The following is a 20439-nucleotide window of genomic DNA, read 5'->3' on the forward strand; positions in this document are numbered from 1 at the left end:
AAGACGGAAGACCCTAATAAAGGTAAAAAAGAAACCGAAGAATAATAGAAGGGTCTTCCGCTGAAGACGGAAGACCCTAATAATAAAAGTGAAAAAGAAACAATACAATAATAGAAGGGTCTTCCGTTGGAGACGGAAGACCCTAATAATAAGAAAAGTGAAAAATCAACAATAGAATAATAGAAGGGTCTTCCGCAGAAGACGGAAGACCCTAATAATAATAAAGGTAAAAAAGAAACCTAAGAATAATAGAAGGGTCTTCCGCTGAAGACGGAAGACCCTAATAATAATAAGAAACAGTAGAATCACTATAAGGTCTTCCGTGATGACGGAAGACCTTAATAGTAATAATAATAAGAAACAGAGTAAAAACAATATGTTCCCAAACTTCGTTTGGGGAACATAATTATGACCTTAAATTACAAAAATGGGGAATTGGACAAATAACTAAAAAGGGAACTTGTGTAAGCTCTTTAAAAAAAGGATATATATATTATGGTAAATATTACTTATGAATGAAATCATTTTTATGTCTCTTCTTCGTAATTAATATACTTGTATGTCAATGAAAGAAAATGATCAGTGTTGATGCATAGGGTAGCTTTATCATGTGTTTATACGTCAATTAATAAAATAAAACATAAAAACCCAAGCATTTAAATAACATTACATTTATTGAAGAGCGTTTCATTCCAAAATGAGAGTGAATCATGGATTGCTGTAACTTGGCACTGTTGTTTCAACATAGTCAGTAATTCTCCCTCTCTCCAGCTTCAAGGTTTTATCCAAGATAGCAGCTGTCAAAAAATTTTCACCACTTTGAAGATAGTCATGTTTAGTCAGGTCAATATCCACCAACTCCTCTTGTAAAACTTGCGTAATAACTTTCCTATGATGACAGAAAATGACATACTGTAGAGTCATTTATTTTTGTGGGGATTAACTTTAAATTCATGGTTAGTAGGGTTAGTGGGGATGTTAATTCCTGGGTTAGAGTAAACTTGGTATTAAAATTATCAAAGTAACAATTCAGCGATACATCGACCGTATTGATCGCAAGGGCCCACAATGCACTTATCATATTACCATGTACGTATTGTTATACAGTGCAATTTAATTTTCATTGTCTTTTTTTTAAATTTTCCTGCAACATAAACATTTTTAATGTTCCAATGACTAAATACAAGGTAGCAAAGAAAAAATACAATGTTAATACTATAGGTCAACCTATAATTAACTTTGGTTAGGGGTATAAAGGTATTCTTTTTATGTTTTCAGTATCTGTGGAGGTAAGCAAACAAGAATATGTAATGGTATCAGTGAATTCAATTGTTGACAACTGTATCATTATACATGTATTGCATGACACATCATGATATGTATCGTATCGTTTGGTAGCTTGCGATACTGAGGCATTTTACAGGGCTATAACAATTGTTATGTCATCTAATATATCCATCTACATCAACAATAAAGTATGAACTGAACCCATTGTGGCTGTGTCCACTATTACGTAAGCAGGTTCTACTGGCTTTGGAAATTATAATCTCTTCAAATTTTGTGAAAGAAATAATGACCGAATTTTTATATAACAGGAAATCCAAGACAAAAATGAAAAAATATAAATAATATTATGTCATGTACATGTGAATAAGTCTGCACATAAAATATATATCCCTATGTGAGATTTTAAAAATAAATCACATGATTCTGTATCTGGGCCTAATTCTTGTTGGTTTAATGAGACACAACTTTTAAGCTGAGCAAGTCAAAATCATCTTAAGCATCTCATTCTATTACGCACTTATCATATGAAAGATATAACAACAAATGAGTAAATCACTAAATGATGTTTACAGTTGAATTGTGATCTGGTACTTGCACTCTGAACTATAAAATGTGGTTCTCTGTAGCTTTTTTCAATTTAAACTAATCTATAATGCATTTAAAGATTTTTTTCATTATGTTTCTTATTGGTTTTTTTTTTCATCTTTTAATTTGCATTGTGTATCGATAAATCTTGTATACATGCAACACTGGACATGCCGGAGCTTTAGCCCTCCAAGGATGCCATTGTTTTGATGGAGTAAGACGTTAAAGAGATATGACAGACAAACCACTTATAAGTAACTCTATCTGTTACATATTTAACACAGAGACAAAAAGTGGTGAAAAGTTTGTCACTTCTCATTTCCATCACATCTTACAGCAAATAAAACCGAAACACGACCGATCTTGAGCTTTGTTTGGTATTCTTTGTTGTGGTATTTTTATAATCATGTTGAAACCTTTCAGGTGTTGAAATTCCGGAATGAAGATACACAGTAGTTAGACAGTTTTCATGAAAAATACAGCTTCTCATCCATCGATCGACACATTCGACGCCATATTGGATTTGATGCGAACTACCTAAGAAGCAAGTTCGCGAGCGATCGCGAACTCTCTGGCGATCACCTCCGTTCAGAAGCGGGCGCTAGCGGACAATCGCGAGCGTTCGCTCTGCTGAACACACCTCTGGTGTCTCATTATATCACAGTACTTAATTCTTTTCCTTAAAAAAGGATATTACATGTTGTAATTTTAACATGTCAATGGTTGCTATTTATAAAGCTTACATTTGGCTAACTTTTTAGTGGAACCCCATTTTTTCAACCTTTCTTCGTTTTTTGTGTGCTATTTTTAAAACAGTAGTCTAATTTACCTTTCAAAATGGAGAGTTCCATTGTATCACGGTACTGAATGTATGGAAGCCTGGTTCAGTAATTAGGTATTTATTTTTTGTTTAGTTAAATATAATATCACTTTTAAAAAAGGAACTGAAATTAAATTTGCAATCATTTAAACTTTAATTGAGTTCATTTTATTATTACATGTATTAAATTGTTTAAACACAATGTGGGCATTTGAATTAACTTCCTCTCCGGAGAACATTTACTTCAGAACAAAATTTAAGATGGTTCCAATGTCCACAAATGCCACATTGTCCCCAACCAACAAAACTGATTACTGCCATGTGTGAAAGTTCCTCAGGTTTCCATTTGTTGTATAGTGTGATGTGAATGTGTAAGGGAACGAATGTATATGGAACCGCTTGTAAGTGCGCATGCGTGAGAGAGTTGTCGTCTGTTCGTCGGAGAGAGAAGTATAGCGGAGATTGAGAATATTTGTCAGCTTTGGTATATTTGTAAGTGTTATATGTGCTACATATTAAACATGTATGAAAATTACCTCGGTCGTCAGTTGGTTTCATCTTGCATAGGTTATAAACACTTCACTGGCGCTGCGAGCAATCGATTCTGCACGAAATTTTGTGTATTGAATTTCGTTGATATTTTTTCTCGTGGCGGGAATCTGTCAAAGTCCCACACGTGTATCTACAGTAAATCTTGAAAATTGTCTGACAATTTGAATTAAGTTATGTGAAATTCTATTTATTCATTAAGTTATAATCATCACGATCACAAAGCCTGGCAGAATTATGTTTTTTGTGCATTTTTGTTGAAGAAAAAAAATAAACACGTGGTGAGGCTAATCACCGGAAGATGCACTTGGTCGACCACATGGTATTGTAATACCGAATGCGTTGATACTGCCAGTTAAAAGATGGATTTGAATTTGAATTAAATTAAAGGTGTTTACATATGTTTGGTCATTGATAGGGTAAGTTATATTGTACATGTATATTATTTTGAAATAAAGTAAACACACAAATTCGTTTGTATATCCCCCCCCCCCCCCACCAGTAACATGATGTCAAAACACAGGAAGAGTCCATTCAAAATTAACATAAACACCTGTGCCTATGAAGATCTAAGAGTCCTACCAGGTGTGGGTCAGGTCATAGCTGACCGTATATGGGAACTAAGAAAGCAAGGCCCCATTGACTTGGAAACATTTGTGGGTATACCTAAACTAAGGGTCACACCAGAACTAGTGGAGTGTGTAGATTTTCTACCACCATTGTGTATAGATCATAGCTACGCAAAGCCCACAATTGATGGTATGGAGGATTACTTCACAGAGTTCCAGGATTACGAGGATCATGGTGAAGTAAATACAGAGTTCAAGATGAGTGACTGCACAGCAAAGCCATCTACTCATCCTCGACACACAGCGACCCCTTTGTCGGAACCTAGGAGAACGCCATCATCAGGTGAAAGTAGCCGTGCATTGCACGCATACAATGGTGAGTCAACACCGACGGGTACTCAGAAGCGTTCTATATCTAATATGCGACCACATGGCAGTCACACTAATTACAGATCAGGAGAGCAGGAAAATTCTTTGCATGACAATGAAGTGCAACGTCCAATTCCAGACCATATCAGGTTCCAGACACCTATGGTACAACGACGCACATTGCCTTCACCTCAGTTGTCGCCAACTTTCGTACGACGTCAACCAACAGTCTCCGAGAGCCAGGGGCGACACGAATCAAAACCTGTGTATCTGCCCAAAGCCTTGCGGTATGATGGGACCTCTAACTGGGAAGCCTTCTTTGTAAAATTCAGCAGATATGCAGATGTATCTCACTGGACAGCTACAGAGCGCAAAGATCAGTTATGTTGGTGTCTCGATGGAAAAGCCAGCGAGTTTTACACCAGTATTGTGAACAGAGACTATGGCATAGACTATTTTGAGTTAGTTCGCAAACTAGAAAAGCGTTTTAACTTTGAGGATTTACCAGAAACTCTTCAAGTCCAGTTTATGGGAGCCCATCAGAACACAGGAGAAAAACTTGAAGATTGGGCTGACAGATTACTTTCCCTAGCAATGAAAGCTTTTCGTGACCTGCCAGAAGAACATGTATACTTGCAAGCTGTATGGAGATTCTGTCAGGGATGCTGTGATAAAGAGGCTGGTCAAAATGCTGCTATGTCAAAACCTAAATCTATTGAGGATGCCATAGACAAGATCAAGTGGTACCAGCATACTACCAAAGTCATTTATGGTAAACCCATCAGACGCCGAGAATTTTCTGAAGATTCCGAGCACGAGATTGATTCTGTGATAACAATTAACGCAGCAGTAAAAAGCGACAAGAATTTTTCTCCATCAGCACATCAATCAGATCAGCTAAAGCCTATGGAGGAACAGATCAAGATTCTTGTGGACAACATGCAGATGCTTCAAACAAAATTAAGCAGCATGGAGAATAAACAGAAAAGAAGACCACAAAATACGGAGACCCGTACATGCTACAATTGTGACAAACCAGGGCACCTAGCAAGAGATTGCAGAAAGCCTAAGAAGTTGAGGGCCCAGAATCAAAGCAGAAGTCAGAATACAAACGGGAGTTCACAGTCTGAGACGAGACCTTAAAACGAGAGTGGGCCGGGTCAACAGGCGTAAATCCGACCCGAAATACTACAGAGCGCCTCAAGAAAAATTGTGCTTCAGAAGAAACGAGCCCTAAATCCATAAGACATACATCAAGGAAACGCAAGAAGCAAAGAAGACCCAGAAGGAAAACATCAAATAGAAATCATACTTCCTATTCTGAAGATAAAAGCGCAGATGTAGATAAAACAATGACCATTCTACAGTTGGGATCAGCTTCTATGCTGAGATTAAATGTAAAAGTGAACTCTACAGACATTACTGCAGTAATAGATACGGGAGCAGAAGTCACTATTATCTCGGATCGGGTGTATGAAAAGATGCAGATCAAACCACCTGTTAAGAAACGCACAGTCATGCATGGTGCAGGGCGTGATATGAAAATGGATACATTCATCATTGGTCCAGTTGACATCATGATAGGATCCAAAACATACCCATCTGAAATATACGTAGCACCTATGGATGATGACATGCTCCTAGGCTTAGACTTCATGCGGGAAAACAATGTTATACTAGATTGCAGTAAAAACCAGTTCTCCATTAACTCTGAAGTTTTGCAGATGTCATATGGAAAGAGTCGGGAAGCTCCAACAGTTGCCAAAGTAACAGTGCCTGGTAAAACTGTAATTCCGCCAAATTCAGCCATACATGTCAATGGTAAACTATCTCGACACATTGAGGGAAGCTACGTTATAGAGCCTGAGGAAGCCAATATACCAGTCTTGATACCAAGATGCATGTACTCTGACCAAACATCTCCAAGACTCTGTTTAGTCAATGCAAGTGACAGGTACTACACCATTCACAAAGGAACTGTTGTTGGAGAAGCAGTTCAAGCTCAACCAGTCAACATATCAGTTGAAACAAAAACTTCCACATCAGAAATCCCACTCTATTTACATCCGCTACTACAGAAGTCTGTCACTAACCTCAATAATAGTCAACAAGAGCAGTTTAAGAATTTGATAACAGAGTACCAAGATGTATTTGCTGAGAATGATTTTGATCTCGGAAATTTTACTGAGATAAAGCACACCATCGATACGGGCACAGCTGTTCCTGTCAAGCAGAGAATGAGACGAACCCCATTAGATTTTGTAAAAGAAGAAGAGACCCATTTACAGACCATGTTGAATCCAGGGATCATAGAGCCGTCAACGTCTGAATGGGCATCTCCGCCCGTACTTATCCGCAAAAGAGATGGTAAAGTAAGATGGTGCATAGACTACAGAAAACTTAATTCGGTCACTAAAAAGGATGTCTACCCCCTCCCACTTATAGAAGAATGTATTGACACCTTGGCTGGAAATGAATGGTTTTCTAAACTGGACGCCAATTCAGCATATTATCAAATCAAAGTTAATGACTCGGATAAGGCTAAAACAGCCTTCATTACGAAATATGGCCTTTTCCAGTTTACGCGCATGAGTTTCGGACTCTGCAATGCTCCGTCAACCTACGCCAGAGTTATGAACCTTGTTTTAAGAGGATTAACATGGAATATCGTGTTAGCATTCTTGGACGACATTCTGGTTATGGGAAAATCGTTTGAAGACCATCTACATAATTTACAACTAGTCTTCGACAGATTTCGTCATTATGGACTGAAACTGAAGCCGGCAAAGTGTTTGATGTTTCAAACGGAAGTTGAGTTTTTAGGAAGAAAGGTCAGCAAGACAGGAATGGCAATAGGAGATGATTATGTTGAAGTGGTTAAAAAATGGCAAACCCCTAAGACTACAAAAGAAGTTGAAAGATTTTTAGGCTTTGCCAATTACCATAGAGCGTTCATCAAGGATTATGCTAGAATATCTGGTCCTTTAAACAGAGTTACAGGTAAAAAGCCTTTTATCTGGGGACTTGAACAACAAGAAGCTTTTGACGATCTGATAAAAGCACTAACTTCAACTCCTGTTTTGACTCTTCCGAACTCCAGTGATCAATTCATTCTTGATACTGATGCATCAGATACAGCTATTGGTGCAGAACTTATACAGTTACAGGATGGAAGAGAACATGTCATTGCATATGGAAGTTACAGTCTTACGCCAGAGCAACGACGCTACTGCACCACCAGAAAAGAACTGTTAGCTATTGTGAGATTCACGAAACAGTTCAACCACTATCTGCTGGGAAGAGAATTCCTTGTCAGGACAGACCACAGTAGCTTAACCTGGCTCCTCAACTTTAAGGATCCACAGGGTCAATTGGCAAGATGGCTCGAAGTCTTGAGCCAGTACAACATGACTGTAATACATCGGCCTGGCAAGAAACATGGGAATGCTGATGCACTCTCAAGAGCACCAGATGCGAAACCCTGTCCAGAAATGAGGGCAACTATAGACCCATCCAAGCTTCCCTGTGGAGGATGCAAGTATTGTGTAAGGGCGCATAACAACTGGTCGAAATTCACTGAAGATGTTGATGATGTAGTCCCTCTGGGTAGAAAGGCAGACACAAACGAAGTACATGCAGCTTTTTCCTGGTTGTTTAATGAAAATATAGAGTTTGAAGCGAGCCCGGAAGTGCAGCACACTTCAGTGGAAATTTCCTTTACAGATGATGTGTTTTCCATCACCATTGGTACGGATGAACAGCAAAGCAATTGCGTATGCATAGCCACCTGTACTAGTGGGTTTGCTGGCATTGAGTACTCCCCAGAAGAACTGAAAGAGTTTCAGAAAAATGACCCAGATCTTGGATTGATACTGCCTTATCTGGTGTCAAATGAAACCCCATCTGAAGATGAAATCTTTATAAGCAGCAAGGCAGCTAAGAAATACTGGATTAATAAAGAGATGTTTTTCATTGATGGTGAGGGAATCCTTCGCAACAACCCAAAGAATGGTGGAGAACCAAGACTTGTGGTGCCAAAAACCTTGGTAGATGAGGTACTAGGACTATGTCATGACTTACCAGTTATGGGACATCAAGGTGTATCAAGAACATATCTACGAGTGAAAGAGAAGTTCTATTGGTATAACATGAATCAGTCAACTAGAGATTTTGTAAGGACATGTGACATTTGCAGTAAACACAAAAAGGCCAACAGAAAAGCAAAGTGTCCCATGACAAAATACCAAGCTGGAGTACCAATGGAGAGAGTTCACCTTGATTTCTTGGGTCCTTTACCCGAATCTACCTCAGGCAACTCGAACATTTTAGTCATGGTGGACCAATTTACCAAATGGGTTGAATGTGTCCCATTACCATCACAAACAGCTGAAGTCACAGCTAGAGCTGCTGTAAATGAATTTTTTGCTCGATTTGGTTTTCCCTTCAACATATTCACTGACCAGGGGAGAAACTTTGAGAGCAAGCTCTTCAAGACTATTTGTGATATACTTCAGATTCATAAGAGCCGCACAACGCCTTATCGCCCTTCAGCAAATGGGCAGGTCGAGAGATTTAATAGGACACTTATGGATGCTGTACGCTGTTTTGTTGACAAGTCACAAAATAATTGGGATGAACATTTACCTCAGCTTGCTAGCGCTATTAGATCATCCGTTAACAGACACACTGGTTTCACACCAAACAAACTTATGTTAGGCCGTGAAGTAAGCGTACCTGCTGACCTAGTTTTTCGACCACCCAAAACCAATGCATCCATTGACCACGAGGATTATGTGTCAAGATTACAAGAGTCTATAAGAACAGCTCATGAAGTGGCCAGAGAGGTACTGAAGGCACATCAAGTCCATATGAAGAGAGATTATGATGTCAAGATTCACACCAGAGAATATGCTGTTGGTGATCTCATCTATGTGTTGGATAGCGCCAAAACTAAAGGTCGTTCTAAGAAACTAGATCCACCTTGGAAGGGACCTGGCATTGTTATTCAGAAAGTATCATCATATATCTACAAGGTCAAACTTCAAAATTCTGTGTTTATTACTAACCATGACAGATTGAAAAAGTGTTGTGACAGGAAAATACCTGACTGGCTACACCAATGCCAGCATCGTCTGCGAAATGGAGAAAATATTCTCCAGTTGCAATCAATTGACACTTTTTGTATATGTGACAAACCTGACGACGGACGTCTTATGATTCAGTGCGACTCCTGTGATACTTGGTATCACGGAGCATGTGTCGCAGTCACTGAAGAATTAGCAGATACCTTGAAGACGTATATATGTCCAAGGTGTCAAGTATAATATGTCTTGTACCTTTTACTAATGTTATGTTTGTGTTCAATTTTATTTTAGGTACAATGGAAGAATCTGACAGAGAGTACATCACGGCAGATGAAGCCGACATCTCTGATTCTGACGAGTACCTCACATATGAGTACTGCCATCAAGAAACAGACGAAGAGTCGTCTGATGTTGAAGAGGGCCTACTACCTTTTAAGCGGCGACGGACAGGTGATGCGCCGACACAGGAACTTTCACCAGATTCGGAACCTGCCAAGGAACCGACCCAGGAACCGGGACCGTCCACACAAAGACAGATACCTAATGTACGGGATAAACGATCAGCATGCCCTGTTCCTGGATGTCATTATCGCTCTAAGCACCTCAAGCATCATGCTTGGGAGTATCATCTCCCTAGGTTGTTCTGGGATCGCCCCTGGAACTCTTTGGCAGCGCTGCCGGAATATCACACTTTGAGAGCATCGTGTTTAAATGTGTTAGGTCAGTACGTCTTGGGACCAACTGCGACAATCGACGAGTTAGTGGTGCATGTCAATGAAGAAATCCCACTGCCACGAGAATACCCAATTATGGGTAGGACATTTGTCCAGATGGGTCAGCTGACCCGTGCGATGTGGTGGCCCTTGGTGAACCGCTTCACCATGAGTCCAGTAAACAGCCCAGCGGTATTACTTCACTGGAGAATCCTTCTGTCCCTAGTTTGTAACTTATCAGAGGAAAAGAGACGTGCATTCAAGAGGTGGGGGAGAAAGGAACTCGCTGAGCTCGAAGAAAGGGTCAGAACCAGAAGGTCACATGGAGCCGGAGCACCACAGGAGCCCCACAGACGTGTTGAAGAACATGATGAGATCGAGTGGGAAGTTCTGGATGAATGCGGTAGTGAAGAAGATGTAGCAGATAAAGACAGCGATGGAGATAGCAGTAGTGAGGAAGAGGACACCCCTTATGAAGTTATTGTCCTCCAAGCAGGTTACGAGGAAAACTTCCCAAGCCTAGGAAAACGGAAAATGGGAAGTAGTATTACTCTATTAAAAGGATCGATGAACATCATAGTCGACACGGGAAATCCTTCAGATAGACAATACTTACTGTCCCGCCTCAGTGAACAGGGTTTGGCAGTTGAGGACATAGAATGCTGTGTGACGACTCATGGTCACTTAGACCACATGGGAAACTTGAATGTTTTCCCTAATGCCTACCATGTTGCAGCTTCTCAGATGTGTGTTGGTGTTCTACACCACTTCCATGACTTCAAGTTGTCATTCTGGATCAATGATCAAATAGAAGTCGTACACACACCAGGACATACATCAGAAGACATCTCCGTGCTAGTCCATGCATCCCAGATGGGAACAGTAGCCGTCGTTGGTGATCTTTTCCACAGCATGGAAGACTTGGAAGATGCATCAATTTGGAGGAGGTACAGTAGGAACGTGAACGACCAGGACAAGAATAGGAGAAGGATCCTTGAGGTAGCAGAATACATTGTCCCCGGCCATGGTCCGATGTTTCGAGTTCCGGGACGAGAGTGAAACTTCATATAAACTATGTTGTTCTATATTCTAATAGATAATTGAATCCTGAAATTGTCATTTTAGTTATAGTTGCAAGTATATGCAAGAGATGCGGCGGGATTCATTATGTCTGATAAGTGTTAGAATTTGTGATGATTCTTTTGTATCATTCGTCATTCCTAAATTGTCATATAATTGTTCTATATTGATTTCATGTCTAAATTTTTTTTTTTTAGCCTGTGTATGTGCTATTATTGCATGTAGTTTGAGTGATTGGATGGAAGTGCAAGTCTCCTTATCAATCATTTTTTTAGTTATATTCATACTGTTGATATAATGGTAATATTTATCATTGAAATCTCATAGTGAATTTAGAAATAATTTGTATCTGGATTCAGCATGGTTTATTGTATGTGAACTCAGGTAAAATGATTTAGAGACTGTATGTTGTGAACATTATCTGAATTATATGTAATACCACTGCTGATATTCAGTTTATCTGCTTCACTTTATCATAGAATCTTTAAGGATCACTGTTTATTTTCACAATCATATAAGTGTTTGGTTGATATTTACACAAGGTACAGGAGTACCTTCTTTTTTCAAAAGGGAAGGGAGTATAGTGTGATGTGAATGTGTAAGGGAACGAATGTATATGGAACCGCTTGTAAGTGCGCATGCGTGAGAGAGTTGTCGTCTGTTCGTCGGAGAGAGAAGTATAGCGGAGATTGAGAATATTTGTCAGCTTTGGTATATTTGTAAGTGTTATATGTGCTACAGATTAAACATGTATGAAAATTACCTCGGTCGTCAGTTGGTTTAATCTTGCATAGGTTATAAACACTTCAGTTGCAAATACAACATACTTCGTCGTCTTCCGTAAAATTGTCATCATCTGAAGTATCTACAGGTATTGGACCAGATGTTTTGCTTTGAATGCCAGATGTTCCTGGTTTGGGACTCAATTTGAAGTTGCTGAATTTTCCCCTTATCTAGTGCTTTTCCTTTCCCTTTTGATATTTCTGGCTTTTTTTCTTTTTCTAATTTTTGCTTTTTATTTTGAGATGTTTCCATAACTTGAATATTAGAATCCTTCAAAAGATTTCCAGCAAGAAATGATGGTACAAACTTCCTCTTACTTTTTTGATTGTTCTACTTTCAAAAAAGTCAGAAGGATTAATGTGATGTAATGTGGTTGGATTCTAATGCGTTTTGGCATTTCATTTTTATGTCTTGAATTTTGTCCCGAGGTAAATAAACACTCATTTCTACTAAGTCCACTTTTAGACCCAAAAACTCTATCGTTTGGGCTCTAGCACTGATTTCTTCCAGTTTATCAACCACCCCAGGCAGACCTGCCTACCCTTTTCATTGCGAGTGTGTCATTTCAATACTCATTTTGGCGGAATTTCAGAGGTAAACCTGCAATTGTACATCATTAAACAAAGCAAGCATGAGTGTTCCGTTTTCAAATCATTTATTGACAAAAAGTCCATGTGTTGTAAAACTGGTATCCTATTGATTGATTGATTGTATGTTGTTTTACGTCCCATTCGAGAATTTTTCACTCATATAGAGACGTCACCATATACCGGTGAAGGGCTTCAAATTTTGACCTTTACTCGGCACTCAGGGCCATTGAGCAGTGAGGGATCTTTATCGTGCCAACGCCTGCCGTGACACGGGGCCTCGGTTTTTAAGGTCTCATCCGAAGGACCCGCAACTTTCACTTCAAAGTGCCGAGCGCATGGCGAAGGAACAGTTGCTACCCATTTTTTATCGACTTAGGTCAGTCGCAGCCGAGATTCGAACTCACGACCTCCCGATCACGGAGCGAGCGCTCTACCGACTGAGCTACCGTGAACGGTACTGGTATCCTAAATGCAGTCATATCAAACTTATTTAACTTGCATGCCTAATGAACTTTTGGAAAATTTATAGAAAATCACATTATTCCAGATTTCATTTGCATGTTAATAAAATTCTACATATTTGCGCTATCGTTTTGGTTTTCCTTACATTTACTTGTCTCTATGCTGTTCTAAGCAATGTAAGTTTAAACGGAATTGAAAATTAAACTGACTTTACTTACTGCACATATCATTCAAAATTTTTTTCTAATTTTTGGCAGGCCACCCGTTCAAAAGGCATAACAACAAAGTATATTACGTATGTTGTTTGTATCGTAAATAATCATGTCGTCAAGAACCGAACCCCTCTAATAATTAGTATTAATTACCTTCTTCTCGTTTTTATTTAGGAAAGCCTTTATTTTAACTCCCAAGTTAGCCTTTCATTAAGTTGTCTAGGAAAAATATTTAAAAGCGTAAAATTAAATTTCATGGCGTAACAGCGTAATTTCGTTGTAGAAAGCGGAAGAATTACGCCAAAAGCGGAAGGGTAGGCAGGTCTGCCCCAGGTTGTGCAATAACCAAATAAGGGAATATCTGTCCTTCATCAACCCTTCTTTGGTTTGATTCAGAAGTAAAATGTCGTCCAGGTAGATTACCAGTCGAATCCCCATTCTGCGCAGAGTTGCTACAATAGGTTTCATAACATTCGTGAACAGACGGGTACCGGCTGCTAATCCAAAAGGCAGACTTGTGTACTGTAGGAGGTGACCCCCCCCCCCCCCCCAACTGAACCTCAGGTATTTCCTGTGAGCTTGGTGTATTGGAATACAAAGGTATGCATCCTTCAGATCGATTTTGCACATGAAGTCGTTTTTGATCATCATGGTTTTCACGACTTGGAAACCCTCCATCTTGAAATGTTCGTAAATTACAAATTTAGTCGTTTTAGGTTGAAAATGGGACGTGACCCCCCACCTTTTTTTGGGGCGTACAAACAAAGTGCTTATGAACTGATCTGGAACTATGTTCCTGGGATCTACAATCTCCATCGCACTTATTTGTAACATCTCCTGAATTTCTGTATCTAAAATTTGAAATTCTTTCTCTGAATAAATTATCACGGGGATTGATGTTTGACTGGGTGTTCTCGAGAAATCTATTTTGTACCCTTCTAATTCTGCCAAGATTGAAGTGTCTTTTGTAATCTTTGCCCAATTTGAAACGGAATGTTTTAGCCTGCCCCTAAGGGGATTTGATTTTGTACAATTTCCGTTAATTTTAACTTTTCTATACCTGAGTGGAGATTGTGATGATCCCTCAGAACTTTTGACATCTGTTCTACTACTATCGGTATGTTTACGTGTGACGTAATTGATAAATTTGACATACCTCTGTTTCTTTGTAATGGTGCCTGTGCCTCTTGAGTAGCTCGACCCCCTGGACTTTCTTTGTTCACCAGAGGGTCCCTGACCAAAGGGCTGGTCAACACTCTGTCTTTGTTTCTTGTTGACAGGTCTGGCGATGTCCCTTGACATCTCTCGTGCACTCTTTCTGTCTTTCGACTTCCTGTACAGGGTGGTGTAAAAGTCGTTCCCAAAGAGGACGTAATCGTCCTGAAGTTTCGTCTCGTTTTCAAGTAACATGCTCTTAGCTTTCTTAGTACTTTTGAGAATTTTTGCAAGGAAATTCAGTCTTCGTTCGTAAAGACACGCAACATTCACTTGACCAATCATGAGTTTAGTTTTTACAAGGAAGTTCACCACTTCTATTTCCAGACTAGACTTGCTGCCCTCATCAGCTTTGTCCATTTCGTCCAAAATTCTAGATAAGGGTCCCATGCACTGAGAAACTCGTTTCTGTACAAATTTTAGTGAAGAATCGTGCATTTTCAAGAACTTCATTGACTTGTGATCCGCCACTAAGTCCGAGAGATAATTGTCGACATCCGGAGGATTCAAAAAATGGTTGCCTGGTATAGGCGCGTCTTCCAAAATGCTGGAGCGAATTTTGTCCTCTGACAAATGAAGCTTGAAATACTTTTTGGCATACTTTGCCTTGTTTTTATCTAGCATGTATTCCGTCTCATCAATGAGTGGGTGGTCAAAACTTTTAGCGTCCATTTCATCGTCAGAGTCGGCCTGTGGCTCGTCTCGGGTGTGACTTGTAAGTGAAATTGTCAATTTCGCCTTCCTCATCTGATGAACTATGATCCTCATAAGGATCGGTCGATTCACTGTCGTCTTCATAACGATCTTTATTAATAGGCCCCTTGCGCAAACTTTTCTTAGGGATGCAATAACCACCCCACTTTTTGGGGTCGCCATCTTGGCCACACAAATTACTATCTGCTTTTGCAGAAATGCCATCTTGGCCAAAATCTACTGCCCCATCTGGGCTACAAACAGGACTATCCATGTCCGAAACATTACTAATATAGAATACGAAATCCGAAAGGATTGTAGAAGATTAGATAAAACAAAAAAAATTAAGTCGTCTGCTAACAACGAAGCCAAACGGAAGAAGGAAGATCTCGCGAGATCTCTTTCTTTAAATAGGCTGGGATTACCGGAAGCCAGGGAGAATACATTGTTATACCTTACTTCAGTTTTATGAAATAAAATCACAATTGTCACAGCTAGGTGACGATTCAAAATGGAGGCATAACATGTAAACTTTCCAGGTACCTTTCAATTTCAACATTTTTGTTGTCGTTAATGGTCTTAAACACTCTTGTTATCTTAATATTTGTTAATTACTATTAATTAGACAACATTATGTAAAATTTCTGACTCACACAAAGTCGGATAAATGTGTTCAACTTACTACAGTTGCTGACATCCTGCGACTATCTTCAAATAAATAACGAACGCGGATGAGTTGAAATGCATGAAAAAACCCTGCTTTGGCGCGACTGTATTATAACCATAAAAGAAAATATTCCTCATTTCAGAGAAAATCCCGATATCGGGGGATGAATCCCAACCTGGTAAAATTAGAACAAAGCCCACAAAATATACACAAAAGAAAATTATAGCTTACCGGCTGGAGAAAGAAATGCCCATGTAGTAAAATTACCGACTTCTTTGCTACCCGTTTACCAGACTAACTTCTGGAATTCGCCATGGAACATCGACTACAGGACACTTGACAAACAGCAACGACTCTCACTGACCAAACCGGTTACTCTAAAAATAGCCCTATTTACGAACATTCCCAACTAAGGGTCCAAACTAAGGATATAATTACAACTATTTACACATAAAACAACAAAACTGATAAGCACCGTAATTCTACTTCATCACAGACGTTAAACAACAAACAAAAAATTGTAAAGTCATTATTTAATCCCTGAATTGTTTACAGTTTTTTTTTTCGTTTGCCCAATCGTGACAGAAGAAAACGGCGGATGTGACCAGTCAACAGAGGATGCTATCTCCTCTTGGCACATATGGTGGTTTTAGATATTTTATACATGTTAAAGTTCATGTCTAACAGAAAAGCTTATACTGTATTTTTTTTGATATTGGGTCTTTCATCATTTTAAATTAATTGAATAGATTATCATTCATTTAACCAATATTCCATCTACCTAACTTGCCGCGTGGGGTGTTATTATACCTGGATTCTTCCAAATATGCTGGGTTGTTTTTTTTTTTACATACCTGCATACCTATTCCAAAATAATTTCTTGCTGACAACAGACTGAGTTCATGATTAAACATTCAGTTTGTAGAATTCTGTATTTCGCATCTGCATACTGGTTATCATTATCACAGAGGTCTTGTAGTATTGGTGACTTAACCGTCCATCAAAACTTCCTGCCCAGTGATATAGGATAGTTGCGTGCATGCTTAGTTGTAATCTTGTCATTCCGGTTATATTATACTCAGGTGACGGTTAAGGCCCTTGGGCCTCTTGTTCTAACTTCTTTTGACATAGAGCTACTGCCACTTTGGGCGAATAAAATTGTTCTTAGGATTCATGTACATGTACCTTCACTAAACTAGTCCTTTGAAAGATTCATTGTTTTGTGTACTTTCCAATGTTGATAATCTGATTTTTCTGCATATGTTGTAAATATTTCCAGCAGCCTGTCAAATAGATCCTGGTTTGACAAGCATTTTCCATCAGGAAGATTCCTTGGCACACAGGTTTAAGGATGTTGTAGATATCATGCATCACATTTTTGGTTGTTTCCAAATAAATGACTGGGTAAACTACAAGGTTATTTTGTCAATATGGCAGAATTTCTATTCTTTGATATTGCGTAAGAAAAATACTTCTTTATGTGATTTATAGTTTTTGTACTAATCACCCTTTGAAGGTTTTTTTTTTTTATTTCTTCTGTAATGCATGAAGATAACTTGTAAAATTCTTTATGATATTATTTTTGTCACTACACTCCTCTATATGTTACTACACTTCTCTATTTGTCACTACACTTCTCTATTGTTTTATCCACTTCACTTCTGAAACAGTGGTTGCATCATCATCATCCCTTACAAGTTTTTTCACTTCATGTTCATTATCTTTGATGGTTGTAAAAACATCCACTGCATTACAGGTTCCATTGCTTTAGAACTCCCATTCCATTTTTTTTCTACAATCATGTTTAAAGTAATACTCTATGCATCTTGAATTGCTTTTTTCTTTAACATTCTCTTATTTGTAGGCTTATAACACTGCCCAGCGGGAACGGGGTCGGAAACGGAATATTCTCCTAGAGGATCTATGATGCCCTCAATAAAACTAGATACCTGGTCCTCGTCTTTGGATACAACTGTGGTTTTATCAAAGACGGAATTTACTGGACTCGGAAAGAGCAAGGTTGATAGGGATATCCTTCCCTTGTTTTGGTGAAGGTGGACTTGGAAATGAAATATCAGCTGTTTTGGTCGGCTCGGAGGGGGGTTGTTAAGTGAATTTCATGTACACAGGATGGTAAATTCTGGATGTGGAGATTTTTTAGATTTTGTGATTTTGAGGGCAGTTGCTGAGTCTCCGGAGTTAACTGGAATAGGCAAGTTTATGACCATTAATGCTGGTATTGCTTTGGCTGGGGCTTTCTTTGGAGATTTACCATAGAATTTTTTTGTGGGTTGGTCTGCTAAGTTGTAGGTTTGGAAGCGGCCAGATTTGTGTTTCCTAGATTGGGAGTGGCAGGCTTCATGAATGGATCACAAAGTTTGACGCGACTTTCTTGGAATGCTTCAATTCAAGGTCCTCCTCTCCGTTGTATCTCCGTGTTCTTTTCACAAGTTGCAAAAGTGTGTCCCTGGCAGCCGAGTTTTTGGTCTGGTCTTGAAAGAAAAAATTTGCAGGTCAAGCACTGTAAGCTGTGGTGATATGACGTTCACAGTGCCAGGCCAAGGAAATTCCCTTTCATATATTAAGCATTTGTAGCGCTGAATCTGAAGTATTAGAAATTTTTGGTAAGGCGGTGTGTAATGGATTGGCAGAAAATAATAGGACAGTGACTTCGGATCCATTCATCACATTACAAGGGTAGAGAAGGTTTGTGGTCTCCATTATGGTTGCAATAAGTTATGATGGACTTTTTTAATTTTTGGTTTTCCTTGATTTTACAAGTAACATCATTAATGCCATATAATGACATATGCGCCTGTCCAGATAACTTTTCCATATGTTTTGAGAATAAAAACAAACAGCATCACCAGGTTTATAAAAATGTTGGTGGACCTTTTAGCTATATTCTCTTATGTTTGGATAATAATTGGGGGGTTTATTACAGGCGAAATTATGGATAGTCTCCAGGTTTTTTTTTCTTTTTTGGGCTAATTGATTGGAAAATTCAGTTCTATATTTGTTTATCAATTTCAGGGTTTGGGGAGCTAAGGACAAGGTCAACAGGTAAATGGATGAGTCTGCCAAAAACCATTTGGTAGGGACGAGACGCTCTTGATTCGTCGCCTGAGGACCAAAAGGCTATCATAATGAGGGGTATGTATTCATCCCAATCTTGATTTTTAATTTACAAAAGCAAGTAGCATATTTTCAATAGTGCGGTTAGACCGTTCACCCTTGCCATCAGATTTGGGTCTATATGGGGTTGTACAAGCTTTTAATAACGGAAAATATTGCATAGTTCTTGAAATATACTGGATTCAAAAGATCTCCCGTCGTCAGAGTGAATTGCCATGGGAACCCCAAATATGGGTATTATTTTTTTTATAAAGTTCATGGGAAATTATTTGGGCTTTTTGATTTTAATGGGGATGGCATCTACCCATTTGGTAAAATGGTCACCCACTACAAGAACGTAAGAATTCCTTTTTTTTTTGAAAGTGGGAGTGGACCCATTTTCTTTCCCACCACATATTTCTGTTGGGAAATCTGATTAAAATTAGATCCTTTGATCCGCTCACATAGGTCGCTACAGAAGTATCTGAAGAAACCCCATTCAGGGTCACCTCCTGGTGACCTTCCAATTATCCAATCAAACGTTTGCTTGCAAGAATTTAGAAGTATCTCGGAATTCAGTTACAGAGTGAAAGCCCCGATGATACACGAACGGAAAATTGTGACTTGGTTTCCGTAACCTGTCAATTTAACGAGCTTCTGAGCTTTTGAGCAGATTTATATCTTAACCTATATTTCAAAAATTCTGCATAAAGTTTTAATTCTTACAATAAATTTGGATTCTACAATGCCAATTAAACTATATTCAGTTAAAACTCCATGATTAAATTCCATACCAAAAGCATTAAGTGAGGAACTATATTTTGTGGCGGAAGGTTATTTAGAAGAAAATGATCATTTTTTTTCTCTTTCGAAGTATTTAAAGAATTTTAAGTTTAGATTCCTCTTTTTCCATGCAGCCTGCACACAGAGTTATTGTGTGCAGTGAACTGTTTTATACTGGTCCTAAATTATATATCAAATAAACTGTCATGAATTTTATCATCATATTTCATAAATATAGCAAATATATTGTGAAAATCAAGAAAAAAAATATTCCTTTTTTAAGCTTAAAATTAGCACTATTTTAGTAATATTTAAAAATTTACATCACAGACCCCACTTTTTATTTTCTTTCCTGAATATATAAGATACTTTTAGCCATTCTTCTTAAATTCAGTAAAATGTCATTACTTTCAAATTATTGAAAATGAATTTTTTTGAGTGCAAAAAGGTCAAATAATTGAACATGCGGAGTAATTTGAAATTTTTTTTTGTTGTCACAAATTTTAATGTGTCTTTTCAACATGAAATAAGGCTGTGTTTGTTCCCCTAAGTTATTTGAATAAAAAATATTGGATGAAAAACTTTAAGGACAGACGATACGTTACTCAATAATATATAATTTTTTCTAAGATTTTGTCATTGAAGTATTGCTACTTTAATATGCTTACTCGCAAAAAATTGAGGTACCTTACCAGGCATTTGTGCAAGATACCAGAGGATGTTGTTTCCTATAAAATCCTTTTGGGAAAAAACTTAATTTGCCAATATCACATTTTCTAGTGTTTCAATTTTTTAAAGACAATTAGAAACCAGTTTAGAAATCAGAAAGTATTTAAAATTTCTAATATTTTCCATACAATATGA

The 20439-nt window shown here is 38.4% G+C and overlaps 1 pseudogene; it reads right to left on the bottom strand.

Moving 5' to 3' along the window:
- Positions 1–12411: 12411 nt before the first annotated feature.
- Positions 12412–15285, bottom strand: LOC133193087 (uncharacterized; annotated as a pseudogene).
- Positions 15286–20439: the final 5154 nt, after the last annotated feature.

The sequence above is a fragment of the Saccostrea echinata genome, unplaced genomic scaffold (genome assembly GCF_033153115.1).
Source record: "Saccostrea echinata isolate AGI-Se365-2 ecotype Australia unplaced genomic scaffold, CSIRO_AGI_Sech_v1 ptg000027l, whole genome shotgun sequence".
NCBI lineage: Eukaryota > Metazoa > Mollusca > Bivalvia > Ostreida > Ostreidae > Saccostrea > Saccostrea echinata.